Source organism: Vulpes vulpes, chromosome 5 (assembly GCF_048418805.1).
Source record: "Vulpes vulpes isolate BD-2025 chromosome 5, VulVul3, whole genome shotgun sequence".
In the NCBI taxonomy this organism is placed as follows: Eukaryota; Metazoa; Chordata; class Mammalia; order Carnivora; family Canidae; genus Vulpes; species Vulpes vulpes.
The window spans coordinates 82176571-82203700 of record NC_132784.1 but is presented as its reverse complement, the minus strand read 5'-3'; the positions used below and the strand labels follow the sequence as shown (position 1 = coordinate 82203700).

The 27130-nt window shown below is 40.8% G+C and overlaps 1 protein-coding gene across 11 annotated transcripts in view; it reads right to left on the bottom strand.

Annotated features, from left to right (window-relative positions):
- HIPK3 (homeodomain interacting protein kinase 3) overlaps positions 1-16384 on the bottom strand; it is a 90212-nt gene extending 73828 nt beyond the window's left edge. For 4 of the 11 annotated variants that reach the window (XM_072759077.1, XM_072759081.1, XM_072759078.1 and 1 more), the window contains exon 1: positions 16248-16384. The gene's annotated coding sequence lies outside the window, so the exon portion shown is untranslated. Of the gene's footprint in view, positions 1-15201; positions 15791-16247 lie in introns of those variants that run through there. The other 7 variants (XM_026012762.2, XM_026012765.2, XM_026012763.2 and 4 more) reach the window with 5 other exon arrangements.
- Positions 16385-27130: the final 10746 nt, after the last annotated feature.

Genomic DNA, 27130 nt, shown 5'->3' with positions numbered 1-27130 from the left:
TCAAAGCATATTTGTATAACCCTGAACATCCCTGGAAGGTAGAGACAGTATAGTGACTTCCTCCAGGGCAAGGGGCAGGTTGTTTAATGCCTGGGACAATAAAGATAATGACTCCCTCTTGGTCCAATATCAGGCAGGCTCACTGCCCCTTATGAAAGATTCAAGGTCCCTAAACCTAGGGTTCCTCCCTAGCAACAGAACTGCCTTTATGCAGAAGTTACCTGGCTGGCCCTGTTCACATCACCTGCAGGGAGCTCAAGTTTGGGAAACCAGGGCAAATACACACTGACTACTGCTACTTCTGTAAGTCTTTATCTCTGACCTAACAGTCTTCTATCTTCTGTTAGCTTCCATGGCTACTTTGTTAGCTTGCAAGATCCTTGAAAGCTCTCAACAATTACAGTTTCAATTTAGTTTTTTTTTTAAGATTTTATTTTATTTTACTCATGAGAGACATACACAGAGAGAGAGGCAGAGACACAGGCAGAGGGAGAAGCAGGCCCCATGCTGGGAGCCCGACGTGGGACTTGATCCTGGGTCTCCAGGATCACAACCTGGGCTGAAGGTGGCGCTAAACCGCTGAGCCACCCAGGCTGCCCACAATTACAGTTTCAAGATACATCCTCATAAGATACATACATAAATACATACATACATACATACTGAAAGAAAGAAAGAAAGAAATCCACAGGTGCCGCCTTAAATGATCAGGTTAAAAACACTAGTAATGGGACATATCTACATCATATGCCTCCTTATATGAATGTACAATGAGGAATACACTTTACTATGATATTTCTAAGTACAAGAAAACAAATCCAAACTGAGGGCCATTCTACAAAATAACTGGCAGTATTCTTCAAAATGTCAACATCAGGAAACAACTGAAAAACTTTTCAGATTACAGATAATTAATGAAACTTAAAAACTGAACAGCCTTTGCTTTTAGGAGAAATATTAGATACTCCCTAAGGGAAGGGTGTAGGGTGAAGGGACATTTTGTCTGCAACACAAAAAAGTTCAGAAAAAACACAGATGGATATACAGAGAAAAGGTAAACGCAAATGGAATAAAATATTAACATCTGAAATATTAGGTGAAACATACATAAGAATTCTTGTACTGAGGCACCTGGGTTGGGTCAGTCGGTTAAGCTTCTGCCTTCAGCTCAGGTCATAATCCCAGGGTCCTGGGATCAGGTCCCACCATCAGGCTTTCCTGTTAGCAGGGAGTCAGCTTCTCTCTCTTTCTCTCTCCCCCTCGAGCCCTCCCCACGGCTTGTTCTCTCTCTCTCAAATAAATAAAAAAAATTTTAATTTTTGTACTACTGTAATTTTTTTGTATGTCTGAATTTGTCAAATGATAAATTAGAAGAAAAATATGAGTAACAGGCATAAAACAATGTTTGTTTGTTTTTGCACAAGGCAGCTCTTCAAGCTGGGGATTCATTCAGGGATGAAATGTTGAATATTTTAGACATGACCCAGATCACCTAAAATCTACAATCCTCAAACACAAATGAGTCCTGGGATCATCAGTCAACATTAATAAAAAAAGTATTCAGGGGATCCCTGGGTGGCGCAGCGGTTTAGCGCCTGCCTTTGGCTCAGGGCGCGATCCTGGAGACCCGGGATCGAATCCCACATCGGGCTCCCGGTGCATGGAGCCTGCTTCTCCCTCTGCCTGTGTCTGTGCCCCTCTCTCTCTCTCTCTCTCTATCATAAATAAATAAATAAAATTTTTTTAAAATTAAAAAAAAAATAAAGTATTCATAAGCAGTGAGAAGAAACCTTTTCATTTAAAAGTATTATTTAATTCACAGTAGTTTTGGAGTTTTTGGTCATTATGTAATTTCTTCAATGGAGACTAAAAGTAGAAGGTCACTATGTAGTCCAATAAATTTGACAAAAAGGCCTTTTCATTCTTGAAAAGACAGAGAATCCTAGTTACTAGTCTATACAAGGCTCTACAATAGGAATTAGAAAACGGAACCACAAAACTAGCGATATTCAGACAATAAAAAGTAATTTCTAGTCACACTGTTTCATTTCTCAATTACCTTGTTTAAAAGTGCATATTCATTAAAGACAAAACACATCTTCTTAGAAAAGAAAGATAAGTACCCCAGAAATTAAGTATCCAATGTGAAATGAGTTTAACTCTCCTCATTGGCCATTTAAATATCAGTATTTTAAATACCTGTATCATTAACAGGTTATTTTATCAGTATGCTGTCCAAGAAATTCCTTACACTAAAACATTTCACATATAAAACATTTTCACATAAATGAACTACCACATATCATAAAACTTCGTAAAATAAACCTGCTAAGGTGCCTAAAAAACATTTATTTGAAAACACTAAAGTCTTGGGTATTTTCCAGCAGTATTGTGAACAAAGCATCTAGAGAATGTGTTGACTGTAACACAAATCAGCATGTTAAATAACAAGCTTCAACTGACTTAGCAAAACATTCCAACTTTTGGAACAGAAAATGACCTGTTGGACATTTCAAAGCTGCTAGAAATCACCCTGCAATACCAATTTACTTTAAAAAAGGATGAAAAGAGTTAATTAAAACAGTACTTAAGGACTACGCTTACTAAAGCATATAATTCTCTAGATTTTTTTTAAACTATCTAAAATCAAAACTCAAGGGGTATCTGGCGGGCTTAGTCAGTTGGACATGCGACTCTTGATCTCCAGGTCGTGAGTTCAAGTCCATCACTGGGCACAGAGCTAACTTTAAAGAAATTAATGAAATATGAAATATTGATAGGAAAATTGACTACGGGAAAAAAGTTTACCTGCAACACTCTCTTCTTTGAAGAAAACTTTTAAGACTAACAATCCATTTCTAGTTTATAAAACTTAAGTACAAAGAAAACTTTTATTTAAACTGGCCATACAGGGATCCCTGGGTGGCGCAGTGGTTTGGCGCTTGCCTTTGGCCCAGGGCGCGATCCTGGAGACCTGGGATCGAATCCCACATCAGGCTCCCGGTGCATGGAGCCTGCTTCTCCCTCTGCCTATGTCTCTGCCTCTCTCTCTCTCTGTCTCTCTGTGACTATCATAAATAAATAAAAATTAAAAAAAAATTTAAAAAAAAAAATAAATAAACTGGCCATACAATATCAATACCAGTATGATGGATTGCTGGAAAACAATTCTTTAACTTTGGATTATGAACAACCCCCTTAATAGAAAGCCAAATGAATTACTTTCTGTTTTACAGGAAACCTATCCCAAAAGAACCACCACAAAATTTTTACGAGTATGAAATATTAAAAAATAAAAAAATAAAAAAGCCCTTACCAGAATACCTCCTAACCTAATCTGTCTCTGAAACAAATCAGAGGAAGCTGAATCCTAGGTTAATAATTTGATCAAATGTCCATTGCTAACAAAGCATGATAAAGGAAAAAATTCTGATGACAAGATTTAAGAAATAATGATTCAAAATTCTAAATGAACATTAACAGAATCAAAGGTCCTGCTCTACAAAACTTTTCAAAATTACAGGCTATCCTAAATACAAAATTCTAAATGAACATTAATAGAATCAAAGGCCCTGCTCTACAAAACTTTTCAAAATTACAGGCTATCCTAAATAAACAACTTTTCCATTCTCATTTTGTACTCCCAATAGTATAACATTCTACATTCATAACCAAAAGAGAACTATCACTCCAGAGTAATGTATATCATAAGAAATGTCTAACAACCAGTCAAGTGAGAATAGTAGCTGCTTCCCCCACACACACCCACACAAATTAACAGTTCTGCATTTGAAAAAGCTTAAAAGACAAATATTGACAGCAGTATAAAGCTTGATTATAGTACTTTTAGTTTTGAAAAATATTTATGAACAACATTTTAGGGCTTGAAAAAATTAACTGGAACAAAAAAGTCAACTGCTTGTTCTTTCCAAATTCTGTTAAGATCCTACATGGCCCTTAGGTGACCTACACTGCTAAATTCAAAGTTGGTGGTTTTTTTCCTACTTTGTTCTCTTACTCATATTTTAGTTGCCAGATATGCTACTTTATATAAAACTCTTTCTTAGAAATTTAGTGAAGTACCTTCAAAAATCTTCCTAATGTAGAAATACCTTTAAGTTTCAAATTTTAACTGTCATATACATCTTGTGAACTCGGGTCTCTCACAATGGCTTCAGGAAATCCTGTGCTTCAGGAAATTCTCTATGGTATCTAATCAGAAACAATAGGAGGAATAAATGAAAATATGTTAAGAAAAATAAAGATCTCTTCCTTATTCTCATGATAAATGTAAGGAAGGGACAAGGCAGAGATTTACAACAAGCCTCCCCTAAGTAAGCCAGAAAAAAGCTAAAGAACAATGTAAATTCATAAAGACCTAAAGAGGAAACAAGCAGCTTCTCTAAAGAGTACTCTCAAAGAAAGGACACTGAATTCTTAGAAATCTATTAGAACCACTTATGTTTGGATCGACTTTTTATTAACTTTTAAAAATGATGCATTGCTGAAGCACCTGGTTGGTTCAGGTGGTAGAACATGTGATTCTTGATCTCAGGGTTCTGAGTTCAAGCCCCACAAAAGGCACAGAGATTTCATTAAAAATAAAATTTTTGAAAATTTAATTTAAAAAATTTGAAATTGAAAACTAATATAATAAAATATAAATAAAATAAAATGGCACATTTTTGGGTGTATGCACTATAACTGAAGATTTATATGGGATTAGCAAGGATCACATAAATATTTCTTCTACTACTGGACCCACAAAAAAACTGATAAACAATTTTCACAGTAGAGTAAATGTTAGGCTGCCATCCATGATACTCTTTAAAGTGACATGTACCAATTACAACTCTTAGAAAACCATATTCAGATCTAACTGGCCGAAGAGATTTTTTTGTTTTTAAAGACTTTATTTATTCATGAGAGAGACACACACAGAGAGAGAGAGAGAGAGAGAGAGAGAGAGAGAGAACCGCTGAGCCACTCAGGTGTCCCTGGCTGAAGAGATTTTATAAATGCCATCAACAGGACAGCCCGGGTGGCTCAGCGGTTTAGCTCTGCCTTCAGTCCACGGCATGATCCTGGAGTCCTGGGATCGAGTCCGGCATCAGGCTCCCTGCAGGGAGCCTGCTTCTCGCTCTGCCTGTGTCTCTGTCTCTGTCTCTCTCTCTCTCTGTGTCTCTCATGAATAAATAAATTTTTTTTAATAAATAAATGCCATCAACATATTAAAAAGATAAAAAGGTGACTACAAAAGTTTAACTCCGTTTGAAGATGCATTGAAGATGCATAAGTGATAGCTAACAAATTTTAAGTTCAAAGTGAAGGCCAGGAAAAAAAAAAATGAAGGCCAGCTATTGATCTCATGGGATAAAGAATAATATGTTAAATCATTTGAATGGCCACACAATAGTTAACAGCTTACTGATGAGAAATTTATTCTCAGATAATAACTAAAAATCTTGTACTGGCCAAAAGTAACTTCATGTCATTTTTCTGGTATTTGCATAAGAAGCTAGATAGAATCTCCACTATAAAGTAATGACTATATATCAACTACACATGATGAATATGCCAAAGTAGTTATTTTATAACAATGTTATTTTAAGTCCACAGAAACCCTGCAAATTAAAAGGGCAAAAACGATCCTAAACCATTACCATTACCAGGAATCAGACTGCTAGAATGGGGGTAGACTAGACTAATATGTGAAATTTAATGATTTTGCTATAAAAACATGAAAAGATACACATTGTTCACTCCAGGAAGAGGTGGAATTTCAGTTTGATAACCTTTTAAGTTATTCAACTACTATAAATTACTAAATATTCAGGGAAAAGAACCGATATCCTTCTGGTCATTGTAATGTATTTTTTTTAATATATGTTTTTTTTTAAATGTATGTTTTATTAAATGTTTAAAATCATAGTACTTATGTGACTTGATATGCCAACTTGTTCTCTCTAGGGTATCTTTGATATGTTCTATCTAGGATTATTTTGAACAGTAGCATAACATTCTACCATGTGTGCATACTATAATTTGTTGAACTGCCTTTTTTTTTTTTTTTAAGATTTTATCTTTTTGACAGAGAGAGAGAAAGCACAAGCAGGGAGCAACAGAGGGGGAGAAGCAGGTTCCCCATTGAGCAAGGCTCAATGATGCCAGGCTCGATCCTAGGATCATGACCTGAGCCAAAGGCAGACAGTTAACTGAGCCACCCAGGCACCCCACTTTTGTACATTCTTAATGTTCTTAGTACGGATGTCCAAAAAGGAAATTTGATAGATACTACCAAGTTTTTCTTTGCAAAGTGCAAATTCTACTGGTCTGTTTGTTTTTTTAATGCATCTAACCAGAAATAAATATTTTAAGATTTAAAGTTTCAAACAGGGCAGCCCTGGTGGCTTAGCGGTTTAGCACCAGCGGTTTAGCACCACCATCAGCCTGGGGTGTGATCCTGGAGACCAGGGATCAAGTCCCACATTGGGATCCCTGCATGGAGCCCGCTTCTCCCTCTGCCTGTGTCTCTGCTTCTCTCTGTGTCTCTCATGAATAAATAAAATCTATAAATAAATAAATAAAGTAAGTTTCAAGCATGGGGCACCTGGCTGGCTCAGTCAGTAGAGCATGAGACTATTCATCTCAGGGTGGTGAGTTCAAGCCCCACATTGGGTGCAGTTACTTAAAACTAAAATCCTTAAAAATAAAGTTTCAAAAATAAACCAATAGAAATGAGTCAAGATACTAAAGAAGAAATACAGAAAAAGAAACAAATTTGGAAATAAGATAATTCAATCTGAACTACCTGTGGGAGAAAAATATGGAGTTCAAGAGTTCAAAAGATGAGTTGAAAGCTAAGACTTAAATAGGGGCACCTTAAGGTCTGCCTTCAGCTCAGGTCATAATCCCAGGGTCAGGCTCCTTGCTCAGCAGGGAGTCTGCTTCTCCCTCTGTCCCTCCCACTACTCATGCTTGTGCTCTCTCTCTGAAATAATAAAATATTAAAAAAAAAAAAATAGGGTATACTCTAAATACAATCCTCTGGAAGAATATATCAACTGTGAATGATAAAACTACTGGAGAACTTTAGTGGGAGTAATTTCATTAGAGTGGCATGGCCAGAACTATACTGCCAAGGGCTAAGAAGTAAATACAAATTCAAATAAAGGCTAGAGTACACATTTAAGAAGTCTGGAATAAATAAAGACAGGTCCATAGATTTGAGGAGGCACAATCAAAAGACGGCTGCCTAAGATCTCAGATATCTGATCATTTTTAAAGGCTGAAGAAAAAGGGCCCAAAAAGGTGAAGGGAGGGGGGTCCTGGGGTCCTGAAGTCACTGGAGAGGCTTAAGATGCTAAAAACAAACAAACAAACAAAAAAAAAAACCACACACATTTCAGGATGAAATCCACAATAAAGAATAGGGGATAATCTTGGAGGGAAGGAGATGTTTCAGTCCTCGAGAGAGTAATGAAAACACAAAGTATGTACTGATAGAAGTTATATTCAGAGGCAGAGGGTTGGAAATCTGGTGAAAGTTCATACCTATTGATTTCTACACAGGAACAGACTAATCTGTTGAATTAAAGAAGTGAGGGGTAGAGTAGGGTTTTGAGAAGTAAAGTGTGTATATGACACATTCTCAAGTGCTTGGGCAGGTATCTGTGAAGGTGTTTAGTAAAGACGCTACACTTTGATTAAAGGATATAGGTATAGCATGCCTGTATTTGACTACTTTTATAATAATTATATATTTGACTCTCCAGTGTCTATTAGAGACTTAGGGCATATAAAAACCTTTAAGACATAGTCTCTGATCCTAACAGTTCAGATACTATTTTATATTTTTACATTTTCCCCAAATATAATGTATTAAGTTACCTCCTAGGTTATAAATTGATATATTTCATTTTCTTCCAATCAGATTAACAAGAAACAATTTCAAGCTATATATACCTTCAGATATGAGATCCCTAGAAGAGATTTTACAAGTTACAGAGTAGCCACTAGAAATACTTTCAGAAATGCCATACTAGGAGGACTTAGGGCAACTCACAAGGCAAGCACCCCAATTGCTTTCTACCCAAAAGTACTGGCAAACCAACTGTATTATGATCCCTAACACCCTAAGTAAGTTTCCATACAGAATTCAATTTTAAATACACATGTATAATAAATACCAAAATGTCACCAAATTGTCAAATTTCACTAAGAATGTATCATATATAATTATCATGAGCCAATGTAATAATACTTGCCCTTTGCATGACTTGGCTTCAAGGACCCCAAATTACACGAACTTCTGATTTACATAAATTAAGTAGACAATATCTCTTCTGTAGAGCAGTTTCAAGTAAGTTACAGCTAGCAATTTTAACCTTCTTAAAAGTACCTTAAAATGGAATTCTATCTATACCCTGTTTTCACCTTCTATTTTCTTTCCACCAGTTGGCATAAGAATGAGGTTTGGAGAGCTCTGCATTCCAAATTTAGAAGGTAATAATATAGTTAGGAAAGGCAAACCTATTAGAATTTTCTCAAACAATGAAAGAATTCTGCATGTCCAAAAGGAAAAGCCATGAGAGTAAGAACTGGAATAACCATATTTAAGAAATGTGAACCTCTACTTGATTTAAATTAACATACAACACGTCTCTATAAAACCATTCGACTATTAAAGTGGTTAGACTTGATGGAAAAGCTTATAACAGAAGTTAAATATAGAATTGTTTTTTAAAAATAATTTTTTTTATTTTTTATTTATTTTAGAGAGAGCTGAGTCCACAAGCAGGGCTAGGGACAGGGAGAAAGAGAGAAATCCTCAAGCTCCGCTGAGCACGGAGCCTGACACAGGGCTCAATCCCAAGACCGAGATCATGACCTAAGCCAAAATCAAGAGGCAGCTGCTTCACCAACTGAGCCACCCAAGAACCCCCAATTCTTTTCATATTTTTAATGACTTTTTCAGCTTTAAACATTACAAGTAGCAAATATTAATATACAACTTTCAGAAGCTGAACCATTCCTGATATTTTAAACATTATTTATTTAAATAAAGTTTTTAAAAACTTGAACATGCTATATATCAATTGTTATTTTTCTCAAGCAGTGTTTTCCATCTCACGTGCACATACACAAGGATAAAAGAAAATTTTTAGTACTTGGCTAATTTTACCCTATATTTGCTCAAAGCAGGAAACCATGTCTTACTGTCTTCATTCATAGCAGAGTACTTTGCACTTAGTGGGCATCCAAATATATATCAGATAAAATAGTTTCCATACACATATTTTATCACTTTTTTACCTGACATAATAAAATTTGTGGTGAGAGTCTGTGATCCAGCTACAAAAAATATCTAAAGCATAGTAACCAGATTAAAAACTTAATATTAAAAAAAAAAAAAAACTAATATTTGGGAAGCCCGGGTGGCTCAGTGGTTTAGCGCCTGCCTTTGGCCCAGGACAGGATCCTGGAGTCCCGGGATTGAATCCCACGTCGGACTCCCTGCATGGAGCCTGCTTCTCCCTCTGCCTGTGTCTCTGCCTCTCTCTCTGTGTCGCTCATGAATAAATAAATAAAATCTTTACAAAACAAAAACAAAAACAAAAACCTAATATTTTTGAAGCCAATACTAATTTTATCTAGTTTAAAACACAGAATTCCAGTTAATACACTGCAGAGATACTTGTACTGTCTCCACTGAAACTGATTACAAGTTGGCCCAAAACATGTTTTGTTTTGAGAATGTAATGAAGCATAGCATCATAGCTATAGACTATAGAGCTCATAACCTGCAATTTTCATTGTAATTTTATGTCACTTTACCCTACTTAATTTCAATAGGTTGTCATAAATTACATTATTTAAAGCCCTCTGAAGTATTAATTTAAATTTTACTTTAGAAGAAGTATCTCTAGAAAGTCTGGTTCAATTTTCAATATGTTATCACTCTATCTAACTTATTAACTATTTAAGACTATACATTATATATATATCTAAAGTCGTATAGTTTACCAAACCCACAAGCCTCTCGTTCTATTATTAAACAGGTAACACACAGCCAAAATATATACAAATGATATCTTCAGGCCTTTAAATAACCACTTTTTTGGGTATGAACATTTTTTAAGCAAGTTATTTTCTGCAAATGTTTCAAAGTTTACTGTCTCATTGTGTAAAAAAAAACTGAAAGATTTTAATTTATGAATAGTAAGCAACAAAAGTAGGGGTGAAGCTGAAGAAATTGAGGTTAACAAACATTTCTAGTAAGTTCTATGCCTTTTTTTCTTTTAATTTCTAAAATGGAATACAGATCTTCAGGTTAAATGGAGTTACACATCCTGATAAACCCATTGTAAACTAAATACGATTTAGAAAATGCACTTAATACACCTAAACCTACCAAACATCACAGCTTTAGCCTTGGCCACCTTAAACCTGCTCAAAACACCATTAGCTTACAGTTGGGCAAAGTCATCTAACACAAAGTCTATTTTATAATAAAGTGGTAAATATCTCATGTAAGGTATTGAATACTGCACTGAAAGTGAAAAATAGAATCGTTGTGTGGGTACATAGTGGTTTTAAGTACATCATTATTGACCCTCATGATCACCTGGCTGACTGGGAACTGTGTCTCCCTGCCCCTACTCAGCATCACAGAAAGAGTATCAGGCCCCACACTGTTAACCTGGGGAAAGATCAAAAACCAAAATTCCAAGAACTCAATGTGTATGACTCACACCATGGTAAAGTAGAGAAATCTTAAGCCAAACCATGGTAAATAGGGGATCGTCTGTAATTGGCTAGCCGAATGCAGCTAAATTTTATAGTTCCTAGCAAATTCTATAAAGGCAATGTTCTTGGTAAGCCATATGTAATCAAATGTAATTTATAATAAATGGCTACAAAATTCTAAAGGGGGGAGGGAATGACTTATTTTGTTCATCTAATTATTTCAATATCAAATCTAAACAATTTTTTTCCAATTAGAAAAGATGTTCCAGGGGCGCCTGGGTGGCTCAGTCAGTTAAAAGTCTGCCTTCAGCTCAGGTCATGATCTCAGGGTCCTGGGATCAAGCCCCAAGTCGTGCTCTCTGCTCATTAGGGAGTCTGCTTCTCCCTCTCCCGTTATGCTTACCCGCGCTCGCTCTCTCTCACTTTCTCTCTCAAATAAATAAATATCTTTAAAAAATAAAAGATGCTCCAGCATTACCAATTATGAAAAATAAAACAATTTATATGACCACCACTGGCAATCTTTTGTTTTCAATGAGACCAAAAATTGATCTTTCACAATTTAGATCCTTACCTAAAGGATAAAGTATATAGCTCAAAGGAACAAAGTACTGTATTATCTGTACCAAAAATTGATCTTTCACAATTTAGATCCTTACCTAAAGGATAAAGTATATAGCTCAAAGGAACAAAGTACTGTATTTTCTGTACTTCTCTAAATTTCCACTTCTTTTACATGTAATCTTTTTATTAAGGGGGGGGGGGGGCAAAGCAGGAAAGAAAATTCAACATGAAGAGTGTATCTAGAAATCCTTAAAAGGGACATTAATCTCAGAATGTAAAAATGGACTAAGTGGCAGATAACAGAGAAACTGAGTTTTAATTCAGTTTTTAAAAACTACATTAGGCACCTTAATTTTTAAATATCTCTAAAAACTAGAAAAAAATCATTCCTGTAAATCAAACACATATTAATAGCAGTAACATGTTCTATGTTCTTCATACTTCCGATTTCAAATTAATGTAACACAAGACTTTTGTAATTGTACAGATAGTTTCCTTAATGCAGAATTTAGGGAAGATAAAAGTATTTTAGATTGAAGAAATAAAAGGCACAAAAGGAAGGGGGGGAAATAGCTCTAAAAACTGGTCAACACAAATGTTATTTCACAACTCTGATCTTCTAACAGGTGTCATGGTGTATTCTTAATCTTTCCCCCAAGCTACCACATATTTCACTGATTTTATAAGTAAGTGAACTCTGGTCTCTAGTAGCTTGAACATTTAAGTCAAAACAGATTTCTAAGTTTCCCAAATTCAATTAAATCAACGTCTTCCCCTAACTATGACCCAGCTTCTTCTACCTTACCTCCCACTCAGCCTTCCCCAGAGCAAGGAAAAATTCTCATTCTCCTAGAAAATTAGAGAAATTATTTGGGTCAAAGTAACAAAATACATTTAAGGTAAAACATACTGTCCCTGGCTTGTTTCAGTTCAAAGACTCCCTAAAGTACTGACTTGGCATTAACCAGTAAATACAAAAGATAAATCAGTTTACTGACTTAACTGTTCTCAACCCACAAATGCCATCCTAAAAATATAGTATTTCTAATACTCAACCAGTTTTTTTTTTTTTTTTTAGTTTCCACACAAGTCCTAAGAGCAGAGGCTCGAGGTCCCCAGTATAACAGTGTGCACCTCAAACAACACGTTGCCTTTGTGTAGTGACATACAGCCCAAGTACCTACCAAAAAGAGCAATCTGATCTGCCAAATAGGTCAAGGTCTAATTTGACAAACATTTAGGTAAAATGTATAACATACATCTTCCAAATATCTATTCTAGCTTGGTACTAACAGTGATTAAGATAAGGTCCAAAAGAACAGCTATGACAAAGCTACAGAAGCAACATACTAAGTTGTTAATATCACCTTTTTTTTTCCTTCCCCAAATCACTCTTAATCCAACCAAAAGAAATGGACTGTATTTCCTTAGGTGGAACACATGAGTGTTTTGGCTGCCCTAATAACCTACACTGATTCAAAACTTCCATTCCAAATATATACCCCTATTAAGCTTATTGCTAAATGTTCCAAGATACTAGACAAGTTATTTTTTAAGCAGCTGGATCCAGAACCAGTAAAGACGTTTAAAATAATTTTAGACTTAAATTTGTATCATATAGAAAGGGTTACCATAACAAAGCTTTCAGCAAGTTGGGGGTGGAGGGGGGAGCGCCTCTAAAGAAGTAATAAATAAACTGGTAGACTCCTCTATTTTAACAAAATTCTAGTCGTTGGGTCTCAGAAGTAACTTTCAAGATAAATGCCACACTGGAAGTGTCTCCTTCAGACATTAGAAAATTAGGACAGCTGCAAACCCTGAAACTTTACATGAACATTTCTTTTGGCAGCAACAATATAATCATATATCAAGTTATTTTGTGTCCTTTAATAGTTAAGTGGCAAGAATAACTCTGGAGAGATATTTTAAATACTGAGAACTTCAAAGTTCCTTAAATCCAAATATTGCCATGCCATCTTCATCTCCAAAGTCAAACATAATGGGATGCAAGGGCAACTACATCACTTATGCTTTTTAATTAACTACCAATAATGCAAATCTAACCATATCCCCACCTTTGGTGAACTGCAGCAGGGAGAACACAGAAAACTAACTGGGAAACCAACAGAATACATTGTAACACTTGAATGGAAACAACATGCAACCAAGTGTGCCATTCAATGGATGTAAAAGGGGTTAAGGAGACAGTATTTCAGCATTCAGAAATTTACATTTGCTCCTTCCTACCTATAAATGACTTCAGTATCAAATACTTAAAACCAAAGCTCCGGGATCCCTGGGTGGCTCAGTGGTTTAACGCCTGCCTTCAGCCCAGGATGTGATCCTGGAGTCCCAGGATCGAGTCCCACATCTGGCTCCCTGCGTGGAGCCTGCTTCTCTGCTTCTCCCTCTGTGTCTCTACCTCTCTGTGTGTCTCTCACGAATAAATAAAATCTTAAAAAAAAAAAAAAAAAGCTGAATCAGAAAGTTCATTCGAATAAGTAAAGTTCATTTGACAGCTGCTGCTATTTTCAGTTGCAAGGGAAAAAAAGAAAAGGCTCTCAATATCCTACAATACAAATACTTATGTGCCATAGTGGCTACCGCAGCCTACCTCTGTAATTTGCACCTTATTTTAATGGTAGTCCATGACAGAACATCCAAAAAATTAAAATAGTATGATCTGAAGCTTCTTTTCAAGCATGTCTACAAGAAGAATTTTCTCATAAAAACCATCCACTTTTATGTGACTCTAAAACTCCATGCCCAGAAGCCAATGACTAGTTTATAAGCAAGATAATGACTAGTTCAATGGAAAAGGTATTATGACAATAAACTAAGACTGGCTCACCATGTTATGATCTGCCTGCCTAATATGTGTTTAGCTACTGTAGTCAGCAATGTCCAAATATAAATTTGAAACATTTAATGACTAGTTCTGTTCTAGATTTCAAGCTCATCTTACCTTTTTAAAACATAGTTTTAATCTAAGGATCTCCATTAAAAAAAAAAAAAGAAAGAAAGAAAGAAAGAAAAAAGAACTTTTTTAGAAAATATATTCCCTAGAGTAGAGAAAAATTTCAGGAACAAATTGTAACTCAGTTTCACGGGAAGTACAAAAAACCCACAGTGAAAGGTGCAAAATCTCAAATATTTCAGCACACCTCTAAACCTTGACACAAATTAAAATCAAAGTAAGTTTCAAAAGTCAAAGAGAAATAAACCTCAAACAGGCTGAGCATTATATTTTACAGGAGATGTCAACATTTTATGAATGGATCCATAAATATACCAAGAAAAATCTTAATTTAAAAGTACTTTATCTGGTTGGTTACATTTCAATCACTGTTAAGTGGCATGAAGCCGTAAGGCAGCCAATACAACTACAAAAACCACTTCTTTCAGAAAGAGCTTTTATTTTGTTTACCAAGTTTACTACTAAGTTTAATCGTGACCTATCACAACCCTTACCATAGCTCACTGTATAAAATTAGCCCTGCAACTTGCAAACATAAGCAGAATCTAGACTTAATCAAACATATGGTGGTGGGAGGCCTGTCCGGCTTCGGAAAAAAAAAAAAATTAAATTGAGGACGTGGGATCAACACCTTTTAGCTGGAAAACAAACCAAAAGCCCACCGATGGCTGCTCAAAAGTCTTCGACGGGGATGTGATGGAAAAGGGCACCTCTCACACATTTTAGGGCGTCGAGAAATCAAAACTTTGAGATAAGCAGACACGGGGTGGGTTTAAGTAGTTCCACGGCAGAGGCTACAGCAAAGAGGCAAAACCCTAAAACGGGGCGGGGTGGGGGGGTTAGTACTAGTAGTAGTAGTAGTAGTAGTAGTAGTAGTAGTAGTGGGGGGACGGGGTGCGAATCCAGCCCACCTCCAAGCTACTACGAGGTGCACAGGCCGCCGGGGGAGCAGCCAAGCCGCCCGGCCCCGCACCACGGAGACCTCGAACAAAGTTGGCCGGCCAGCCAGCCGGGAGCTGCCCCGTCCACCGGCCGACACTCGGAAAACCTCCACCGCCGCTAACAGTTGCTCCTGGGGATGCGAAGCCGCGACCTGGCAGGTGGGAGAACAGATTCTAAACCGGGAGGTGGGGGGGGGGGGGGGGCGGTCAGCAAGAGGTCGCGGAATCCCCGGCGCCGGGACCGCCGCCTCCCAGGTCCGGGGCACCTCTCGCACACACCCCCGAGCGCAGCGCCCCGAGCCGCGAGGAGGCCGGGAAGCGGGGCTTCGCCGCGAGCCACGTACCATTTTAAAACAGCCGTGTCCCTCCCGCCGGGAAAACAGGCATTTGCCCCTGCGAAGTCTCCCCGAGAGTTTCTCCGCCCCGGGGCGGCGGGGAGGGGAGGGGAGGGGAGGGGAGGGGGGAGGGGAGGGGGCGCGCGCCCCCGGAGCGCGAGCAGCGCCGCCGGCAACAGCCCCGCCGCGCACGCGCACACGCACGCGCACGCGCACACGCACACGCGCGCGGCCGCCACGCCTTCCTCGGGCCGCGGCCGGGGACGCGCGGCGCCGGCTCACAGCGCTCCTCCGCCGACGGTCGCGCGCTGCCGTCTCCAGCGCCGCCCTGCGAGCCCGCCCGGCGACGCGGCTGCCGCCCGGGCCGCAGAGCCGGCGACGCGGGCCCCCGCCGGGGCGCTGGAGCTGCGTGCGCGCGCGCCGGCCTGTGTGTGTCCCCCTCCGCGGAAGACGCGAGGTCTCCGTGGCTACGGCCCCGGGCGGGGCGGGGCGGGGCGTTGGCGGCGGCGGCGGGGCCCCCCCGTGGGGCCGAGCTGAACTCCGCGTGCTGGGAAGCGCCGTTGCGCAACCCGGGGCCGGGCCGGGGCCGCCGCTTCCCGGAGGCTGCGCCACGCCGCGCGCGCGCCGACCTCGCCCGGGGGGGGTGCTGGGGCGGGGGCGCCGCTCGCCCTCCTCGCTTACCTTCCTAGAGGCCCGAGCGCTCCCCTCCTCGGGCGGCCGCAGCCCTGAGCATGTCCGGGGTGGGTGCGGGGCCGCGCCGGGGACCGCGAGCCGGGCGCCTCAGCAGGCGGCACCACCCAGCCCGCGCTCAGCCCCTCTCGGCGGCCGCTGCCATCTTGTCCCGGCGGCTGAGAGGAAACGGCGGAACGGCTCCCCCCGACCGCTGCTGCTGCCGCTGCCGCTGCCGCTGCTGCTCTGGCTGCTGAGCGTCGGGCCCGTCTCCCTCATCTTCCTTCCCGGGGGCTCGGGGTGCGGACGGCGCGGCGGGGCTGGGGCTGGGGCGGCGGGAGGCCGGGCGGGGCCTACGGGCGGCGCGCGGGGCGGGGGCCCATTCCCGCCGCGGCAGGCGGAGAAGGACGCGGCCCGGAGACGCGGCGACGCCGGGGCCCGCGCGCGGCTCGCTCGGCTCAGGCCGCCGCGCTGCCGGCAGGCGTCACCGAGGCAGCTGCCGCCGGCCGCCCCACTGTCGGGCCCCTCCTCCGCGCCGCCGGCCTCGGCCGCCGCCTCCGCAGCGCCACCGCCCGCCCGGCCGCGCTGCGCGCCGAGCCCGGGCGGCCGCGCTCTCCTCGGGCCGCGGCGCCTCCGCGAAGCCCCTCCCCGGGGCCCGCCCGCAGCCGCGCCCTGGGAGCTCCGAGCCCGCCCGGCGGCCCGCGCGGACCCGGCCCGGCCCGCAGCCGCCAGCGCCCGCCCGCTCGCTGCCCTCCAGCCCCCCCAGCCCCCGGGCAAAAATACACGCGCAAAAAAAAAAAAAAAAAAAAAAAAGGATCCTAACCACCCCCCCGCCCCAAGAAAGGACTAAAATGAGGAAGCAGGATTTTACAGGCCTTTCGAGATGCCGTAATCACAATTTCCCCTTCCACCCCTTTAGGATCTGCTGCTTGGCGGCTTGTTGGGCTTTTTTTTCTTTTTCTTTTTTTTGTTTCTTTTTTGTTGTTGTTTTTTTTTAAAGGGTCCAAAAATAAGGAAAGGGGAAATGCTTGCTCGGTGAACTGTTCCAGGCTAAAATAGATCCTTCCCGCTCCCCCATCCCCAAGAGTCGAGAGAGCTGTGAAGTCGGGTTGAAGGCGGCGGCGGGGGGGATGGGGGATGGGGGGAGCGGGGAGGCCTCCCTGCACGTCGCCCAGGAGCATCCCTAAGGTGCCACAGCCCGCCTAACTGGGAAGTGTATACCCACCTCCGCGTTGGTAACTCTCCATCAAGTTAGTTCCACTCCCCGAGACTGGTTGGTTACCTCTCTCCTGGAGACTAGGAAATCAACAGAATGGCCTATCTCAAACAACGTAATCATGGAACTATAGAATTTTAGAGATGAAAGAAACTTAGAGATCCTTGGTCCAAACCCTTGAAGCTAGCTAGCTAGCTAGGGCAGGGCTTCGAAGGAAGTTTCCGTGACCTGCCCAAGGCTATGCAGCAAAGCCCCTTCTTTTCCCTAAGAAACAACTGACCTTCTGGCACCCAGCATTCAGAGTTCATTTTCTTTAATACCTGTTTCCTTTTGTTCTTAACGCTTAATTTCGGGGCGACTGAAACACCTCTCTCTAAGGAAGTGTCCTTTCTTGGTTCCTTATTAATCTTCACTAGGAGGTTTAACTCCACCACATTTGTATTTATCCCCAGATATTTTCTATTGCAGTGACTGGGGCAGGGCACAGGGAGTGGCAAATGGCTGCATATTTAATGCTACACATTTATTCCGTGCTGCTTTTCAAACCAGAAGAGTATTTTTGAGAATTCCTTTTAAAAAAGAGAAAAGGCTAGTCTGCCCTGAAGCAGTTGGGAGTATTTTCGAATGACAGTTGTTTTCTCCAAGTTAGGGAGGATAACCAGTTGAAAAGGCTTCCAAAATAGAAAAGCAAAACAATGACTCGGCCTGAGAGATAGCAGCATATTAGCCATTCCTTTTTACTTAGTATTTAGTTACTTTGGATTTTTTTTTTAAAGCAATAGTTAAAAGAACCAAAAAAGGATAAAAGCACTATTTGCAGGAGAAAGTTACAATAATAATAATAATAAAATCTTAGTGAAACTATTCCACTAGAACTTCAAATTTCCAGAATTTTTGCGAAATATTTCTCTGGACCACTTTTAATAGGAAGCTTCGGATTTTCCCTATTTTGTGGCATAAGTACGTTTATTGAAAAGCTGAGGGATGCCTGGGTGGCTTAGTGGATGAAGGTCTGCCTTGGGTTCAGGTGGTGATCCTGGGGTCCCGGGATGGAGTCCGCATCGGGCTCCCCAAGGGGACCCTGCTTCTCTACCTATGTCTTGCCTCTCTCATAAGTAAGTAGGTAAGTAAATAAATTAAATAAATAAATAAATAAATAAATAAATAAATAAATCCTTTAAAAAAAAAAAAACGCTGAAGAGGACTTTTCCCTTTCTATCCCTGATTTGGTATGCACTGCACAATAAGTTCCAGGAGGGGAGTCTATTTTTGACAGTTGCATTGTGCCTGATTTATTGTCTTTAGTAAATGCTGCTAAGTAAGTCAAACACTATTAACTCAAGTCCTCCTCCACTTTATACCTATTGCCTCTTAGCTTAATCTCTTTACTTGCAATCTCTTCCCTCTCCAATCCATTCTGAACACCAACATCCAGACAGCTTTTCAAAGCCCCTGACAGCCATTTTATGAAGTTTGTAAAAAAAAAAAAAAAAAAAAAAAAAGGAAAATTTCCAGCCTTCATTCTTTTTTAAAAATGCAGACTACTGGGATCCCTGGGTGGCGCAGCGGTTTAGCACCTGCCTTTGGCCCAGGGCACGATCCTGGAGACCCGGGATTGAATCCCACGTTGGGCTCCTGGTGCATGGAGCCTGCTTCTCCCTCTGCCTGTGTCTCTGCCTCTCTCTCTCTCTGTGTGTGACTATCATAAATAAATAAAAATTTTAAAAAAATGCAGACTACTAAATTGTATATGAAGAAAGTTGATTGTGTGTAAAAAGATGGTAACAAAAAAACTCAATAATCTTTTCATTCATGGGGTGCCTAGGTGGCTCAGTCAGTTAAGCTTTTTTTTTTTTTTAAGATTTTATTTATCTATTCATGAGAGACACAGAGAGGCACAAATACAGGCAGAGGGAGAAGCAGACTAGCACGGGGAGCCTGATGAAGCACTTGATCCCAAGACCCCGGGATCATGACCTGAGCCAAAGGCAGATGCTCAACCGCTGAGCCACCCAAGCATTCCAGTCAGTTAAGCTTCTGCCTTCAGCTCAGGTCATGATCCCAGGGTCTTGGGATCAAGCTCTGGGTCTGGGTCCCTGCTCAGAGAGGAGTCTGCTTACCCTTCCCTCATCTTCTGCACCACCCCTCCTCATGTGTGTGCACACACTCTTTCTCAAATAAATAAAAGCTTTAAAAAAAAAAAAAAACTCTTTTCTTTCAGAATTACTACTAAAATACTATATACCAGGGACTAGGCTGTAAGCTGATGATACAAGGAAAAGGGAGATACCCCATGAGTTCATACTCTCTAGAAAGCTGGTTATTGTACAAATAACCTATTGTAATATTAATAAGCATTATAAAAAAGAGCACAGCCTGCAATGAGAAGGAAGATCCTAATCAAATGAGGAAGCTGGGAAGCCATAAAAAAAACCTCATTCATTTCTCACCCTCCAGGACTCAACTAAAGCACTTACTTCCTCAGGAAGAACCTCCTGACTTCTCTAAACCAGATCCCCATATATCCTTCATGGGTACAAATTTTCTCAGTTGCCATTTCCTCAGTTATTTATTTTCATTTATTTGATTGATGTCTACCTCTTCCACCAATCTGAAAGCTCTGCAAAACTAGAAAGCACATCTTTTTGTACACCCGTGTGTCTCCAGCTCTCAGTAGTGCATAGCAGCTGATCCACAGGACCAGCTACATCCAGGGCCCAGTGAATAAGGAAAAGGTGGGGTGCCTTGTTCAAAATTATGAAGGATTTCAAGATTGTAACAGTAGAAGATTGAATGCATCATGGGGACCCCTTGAAGCATAGGACTCACTGTGTGCAACTACACACGTTGAATAAGTAAATGAAAGTTGAGATCTGAAGGATGTGTTGAAAGTAGCCCAAACAGAACAGTTGAAACAAAAGAAAAGACATACGCAAAAGTCATTTAGAAAAAGGCAAGAGAGTAGAAATTTTGAGAAACTGAAGGAGAGTTTTTAGTCAGAGTGAGAGGATAAATCCAAGCAGATGAGGGTAGAGGAAGAAGCAAAGGTCTGGATGGGATTTAGGACTTTATTCTACCTGCAATGGAAGCTATTGAAGGATTTAAGGAGGGAGGAGACATTTATCAAAAAAAGCCATTGGCTTTGGGTGTAGGAACTATTTTTCTTCTCTGCACTTTTCCGTAGTGTTTAAATTGTCCTTCCAATAACTTCCAATGTCATTGAGTAAAAGCTAAAAACCTGACCTAAAATGGTCTATAAGATCTCGCATAGAACTGGTCTACAAAGAACACACCTCCTACTTTTTGTGTCCTCAAAGACTCCAGTCACTCTTCCTCCTCAAGTCCTTACCCAAATGTTACCTCCTCAGTGATAGCCACCTATACGTACACATAAATGCCCTGGTGGGTTTTGCGCACGCGCGTGGGGGGCGGGGGAGTGTTCAAGTTTATTTATTTAGTACTCTGTCCACCCAACGTGAGGCTCAGATTCATGACCCCGAGATCAAGAGTCACATGCTCTTCTGACTCAGCCAGCCAGGTGCCTCAAACTCCGTTTTTATTTTTATCCTTAGGACTTACCACCATCAGAGGTACTGTGGTATAGATTTTCCTAACCCTTCCTCACCACCTTCCCCCAAAGAAAGTCTCCCTGCCAGCAGAATTTTTGGGTTTTGTTGGCTGATCTATCCCCAGAGGGTAAATCACTGCCTGGCAAACAAAGGAACTCAGTAAATACCTTGAACAACTCCAGGGTTGGGAGTGCCACCCCACAATCCCCGCCTCCCCACAGTCAAAAATCTGCATATAACTTTTGACTCCCCCAAAACTTAACTGCTAATAGCCTACTGTTGTTGACCAGAAGCCTTACTGATAACATACTCGATGAGCACATATTTTGTATGTTATACGTTTTACATAGAGTATTCTTACAAGAAAATAAGCTAGAGGGCAGCCCTGGTGGCTCAGCGGTTTAGCACCGCCTTCGGCCCAGGGTGTGATCCTGGAGACCAGGGATCAAGTCCCATGTCGGGCTCCCTGCATGGAGCCTGCTTCTCCCTCTGCCCCTGTCTCTGCCTCTCTCTCTCACACACACGAATAAAATCTTTTAAAAAATAAAAATAAAATAAAAAAGTAAGCTAGAAAAAAAAATGTTAAGAAAACCACAGGGGTGCCTGATTGGCTCAGTAGAGCATATGACTCTTGATCCCAAGGTCATGAGTTTGAGCCCCACCTTGGGTGTAGAGATTACTTTTTTAAAAATAAGCAATCAATTTGAAGGAAAAAAAAGAAAAATCACAAAAAAGAGCAATACATTGACAGTACTATATTGCATATATTAAGAAAAATCCACATATAATTGGACCTGTAAATCAACTTATATTTGTAAAATGAAAGAATGAATTTTCTGTGTCAGCAATACAAAACTCTCCACAAACATACTAAGGCCACAATTGCTTGAAATCACCACCCAAAAATGGAATCTAAGACCTCTCTCTCTCTCTCTCTCTCCCTTAGGCCTTTCCCCAACCCCCAAACCCAAAAATCACTCCTTCCAAAGGAGGCCACTTCTTGTACTCACCTTGTGTTCATCACTGTCCTTGTTCCTCACGGTACCACATCTAGGTGTCAACAGAGAGAAATGGCCCTTCTATCATCAGCCTTAAGCAAGGGATGCTGATACTTCCCCAGAGAAAAACCCTGGAATCTGTCACAGAGCCTGGGTCATCAACGCACACTCTCCTTCCTCAGGTTAGGAGTTTATTTTCGTTTTCCTCTAGACCCTAGGAGGGTGCCTTTCCTGCCACTGTGGAGTTGGGAGAGTGTGAGGAGGACCCAGTCAGCCAAAAAGATCTCCCTAACTACATGTCTGAGGCAGGAGAGGTTCAACAGGGGTCTTCTGCTGTTTAGTCCCTCCCAAAGATCCTGGCCTCCTTATGCAAATAATCTACCTCCTGCTGGAGATCAGTTTTGTATACCTGGTGCTCAGGGAGGGGCAGCTGGAATGGAAAAAACGTTCAGGAGTGTCCCACTCCTACCTATATTTGCATAACTGGGAGGCCCACTCAAGTAACTCTTTGCAGCCCAAAGATCTGTTTCTCTTCCTTGGAAAAAAGAAACTCTTCCTACTAAATTCAAACAGATAGGGATGCCTGGGTGCTCAGTTGGGTAAGTGTCTGACTTTGGCTCAGATCCTGATCTCAGGATCCTGGAATAGACTCCTGAGTTGGGCTCCCTGCTGTGCAAGGAGTCTGCTGGTCCTTTCTCCCTTTTTGCCCTCCCCCGACTTGTGTTCTTTCTCTCTCTCTCAAATAAATATATAAAATCTTTTAAAAAACAAAAAAATAAGGACACCTGGGTAGCTCAGTCGGTTAAGTGTCTGACTCTCGATTTCGGCTCAGGTCATGATTTTAGGGTCCCAGGATTGAGCCCCAGTCAGGCTTTGCACTCAGCTCAGCAGGGAATCTGCTTGAGGATTCTCTCTCCCTCTGCCCCTCCTCCTGCTCATGTGCTCTCTCTCTCTCTCTCTCTCTCTCCCTCTCTCCCCTCCTCTGTCTCAAATAAATAAATAAGTCAATAAATCTTTAAAAAACACATTGTTTTTAAAATAAATACATAAACAATTCAAACAGAAATAATCTCATCTTAATTTGGAAGTTCATAAATCTTACCTGAATCTGAGTTCAGTAGTAGTCAGCAGAAAACAAAAATCTCATATAGTGAAATTCATCCTTGAAAATTATCCAAATTGCTCATAAAATACAGTGCACATTGTTTTCTGTATATGACTTTTTACAAATAATATGTCCCTCTAAATGATCTGCTACTTGTAGTTAGTCATAAAGTCAATTTTTTACATGTTCCACCTCTTAGAGCACTTCAGAAATTTTATGAAGTTAATAACTTGTTGATTTTTCCAGTTTCATCCTCTTTTTAAGAGGGAATCTAACAATCACTCCCTTTGTTAAAGTTTTTCTTTTTCTTTCTTTTTTTTTTTTTTGTTGTTGTTAAAGTTTTTCTAAAGCTTTCAGTTAAATCTTTAATTTCTTCCTTGACACATCCATGCATATGCAACCTAAATGATGTCTCCGTGGTTGGAAAATCCTTACCATCCTTGGCACATTATTTCCATTGGTTTTGCCAAAATGTAAAGTTCTCCTTCAGGTCTGATTGAATCTATTGCCGACAGTCACCAGCTTATAGAGTGAAAAGGCCTGCCTGTAAAGGTAAAACAAAACAAAACAAAACAAAAAACTGTTTACCTTGTTCTCTCTCTCTCTCGAGCTTCTGAATTTCATTCTTGGAAGTTAATGCAATATAATGGACTAGTACAGGTTTTATATTAGAAAAAAAAAAAGTTTAAACCAAGGAAATGCAAAACAGGCAAATAAATCATTTCCTTGTTTTCTTCTTTTTTCTTAACTTTTTAAAATTGAAGTGTAGTTATATCCAATATTACATTATATTAGTTTCAGGTGTACCACATAATGACTCAGCATGTATATACATTACTAAGTGATAAATCTAGCTACCATCTGTCACCATATAAAGTTTTTACATCATTGTTAACTGTAGTCCCTCTGCTGCACATTGTATCCTGGTGTCTTAGCTCATCCGTCTTGTTTTGATCTTTACATGTCCCTGCTCACAAACCTTCAGACTATTTCAGTTACTAAAAATGTTCATATTTTTAAGCTTGGCCATTGAGGCACATTATAGTTGGATTCCATAAAATCTTTTTAGCCATTTTCCTATAGGTTCTATGACCCCACAAAAATGCACTTTTCTCTCTTACCAATGATACCTTTTATTTCTCCATGCTTGTGACATTTATGTCTTCAATATTGCCTTCTCTCTTTGAAATCCCACCTGTCCTTCCAAGTAAGTCAATGTTCTCTCCTCCAAAAAGCTTTGAGTGAACATACCATCCCAACATGATATTCATGCATCTCACAAATACTTTTTAATTCCTACCATATGCCAGGCACTGTTCTGAATGGTTTTATTTAATAACCTAAGGATAACTGTTACTATTCTCATCTGACAGGTGAGGGAATGGAAGCACGGAGATTAAGAAACTTGTCCAAGGTTACATGGTAAATAACATAATAAATAATGGACCTGGCTTTGTGCCCAAACTGTGTGACCTTAGCATCTACCCAAAGTCAAAGATTTTTCACTAAATGCATTCTTGGAAAGGTTTTTATAAAACATGTAGTCATAAAGGAGATTATGATCCCTCTTGGGGAAAGTTTAAATTAAAGAATGTATTCCTACTGCTGCTGGTTGGCTCAGTGAGTACGGCGCACAACTCTTGATCTTGGAGGTCTTGAGTTCAAGCCCCATATTGTTCTGTGAAGCCTACTTTAAAAAAAAACATTGTGGACACCCCAGGTGGCTCAGCGGTTTAGCACCACCTTCAGCCCAGGGCCTGATCCTGGAGACTGGAGATCCAGTCCCACATCAGGCTCCCTGCATGGAGCCTGCTTCTTCCTCTGCCTATGTCTCTGTCTCTGTCTCTCACTCTCTCTCTCTCTGTCTCTCATCAATAAATAAATAGAATCTTAAAAAAAAAAAATTGGGGATCCCTGGGTGGCGCAGTGGTCTGGTGCCTGCCTTTGGCCCAGGGCGCGATCCTGGAGACCGGGGATCGAATCCCACGTCGGGCTCCTGGTGCATGGAGCCTGCTTCTCCCTCTGCCTGTGTCTCTGCCTCTCTCTCTCTCTCTCTCTCTTTCTCTCTCTCTCTCTCTCTCTCTGTGTGTGTGTGTGTGTGACTGTCATAAATAAATAAAAAAATTTAAAAAAAAATTGTATTCCTGACAGGTCTCAGCATCAAATCATGTATATAACAAACATTAAGCTCGAGAAGGGAAGTAGAATTTTATAGTCCTCTAAAATGGTTCACGGAGAAGAGTCATCCAACTTTGTCAGGTTCCACTTTCTCCTTCTACAGACCAAGGAACAGAGATTCTGGTAATTGAGAAAAGAGACGCAGGTAGGTTTCATTCTTTACCCAAGACCGTACACACCCAGTCCTCTTGCCTCAGTCATCCCATCTGATTCATCAAAATGAGTGTCCCCAAATAGGAACTCCTTGATCTATTCCCAAATTCCTTCCTTCCTCCCTTTGTGCCTGAACTAGGGAAATAGCCAGCCCCTTCATATTCAGTATTGACTGCCTGACTCCTGGGAGTAAATTGCAGTTCCTATTTTCTGAGGTCATGTGCCACAGTGGAATGTATGAGGACATATGCAGGGATCATCTAGAAGAAACTATGCTAACAAAAGTGGGATATTCAGTCATGCATGATCATGTAACAACTATGACAAGTTACAACTACAACCAAAAACCAATTTCAGACGTTTAAGGAGAAATTCTCTAGGTGAGGGTCTGTCCTCATATTACACCACAACCTACTCTGCATCTGTGTCAATCCACCTGTTCTGGGTGGCGGAAACTAGGGAACTGCTCCCAAGTTACTAGTGTGGGTGAGGCAGGGAAACAACCTGAGAATAACCCGGCCTTTCAGACTTCCAGAACAGACAAGAGAGTGGGTCTGGGTAAAGTTGTGACATTTGCATCTCTGATCTCCTTTCTCTTCCTTGTTGCTTTTTTCCTATCTCCTTGTGATGCCCCTCATATTTCATTTTCATTCCCCCTACATACCTGGTTTCTCCCTCCTCTGATCAAAGACACACCCTTCAAACTGCTTCAGATTATGCTCTGGCAACCAGAAGTGTCCCCCTCTGACACTCCTATTCCCACTCAGCATCCAGATATCCTTAACACCAAAATTACTTCTTTCTTGAATCATTCATTCCCCAAGTAAATTCAAGTTTAATCTCAGGAAACGGACAGTAGTCCCCCATCATCCATGATCCTACTCTCCCGGTTTCTGTTACCCACAGTCAACTGCAGTGCAAAAGCAGATGATCTTCCTTCTGAGACAGCATCAGGTCAGTGTGATGCTACGTCACACTTATGTCATGCTTACATCACTCGCCTCATTCATCAGGTAAGCATTTTATCATCTCACATCATCATAGGAAGAAGAAAGGTGAGTACAATACAATAAAATATTTTAAGAGAGAGACCACATTCACATAACTTTTATTACAGTGTATTGTTATAATTGTTATATTATTATTATAATTTTATTATTGAGTGTGGTTATTAATCCTTTTACTGTGCTTAGTTTGTAAATTAAACTTTATCATAGCTGTGTGTGTGTTTAGGGAAAAAAAACAATGTATGTAAGGTTCAGTACTATCTGCAATTTCAGGCATCCACTGAGGGGTCTTGGAACGTATCCCCTGTGGATAAGGGAGGACTGCTGTACCTATTTGAAACATACTTCTTAATTTTATGTTTAAAAATACCCAAAGCAGTCAATAGCTCAAAGACTATGTTAGAATTGGAAAAGCCACTTTTCATGATGCTTTGCTTCCATCTGTCAGAAAATTGTCCTAGTATGTCAATTTTGTTAAGGCAACACACTTTTCTGCCATATGCCTGAGAAGTGTCATAATAAAAACACACATCTGTGATGTCTGCAGTGTAAATCATACCCTCCAATTCCCCACTCATCACAGCAGCCCTGCTGACACAGCCTCTCTTTTTTGTCCTTTGACCCTCCCAGGAAGTGGTGGTAGGAGACTGGACAAGGAGGAATCAGGAG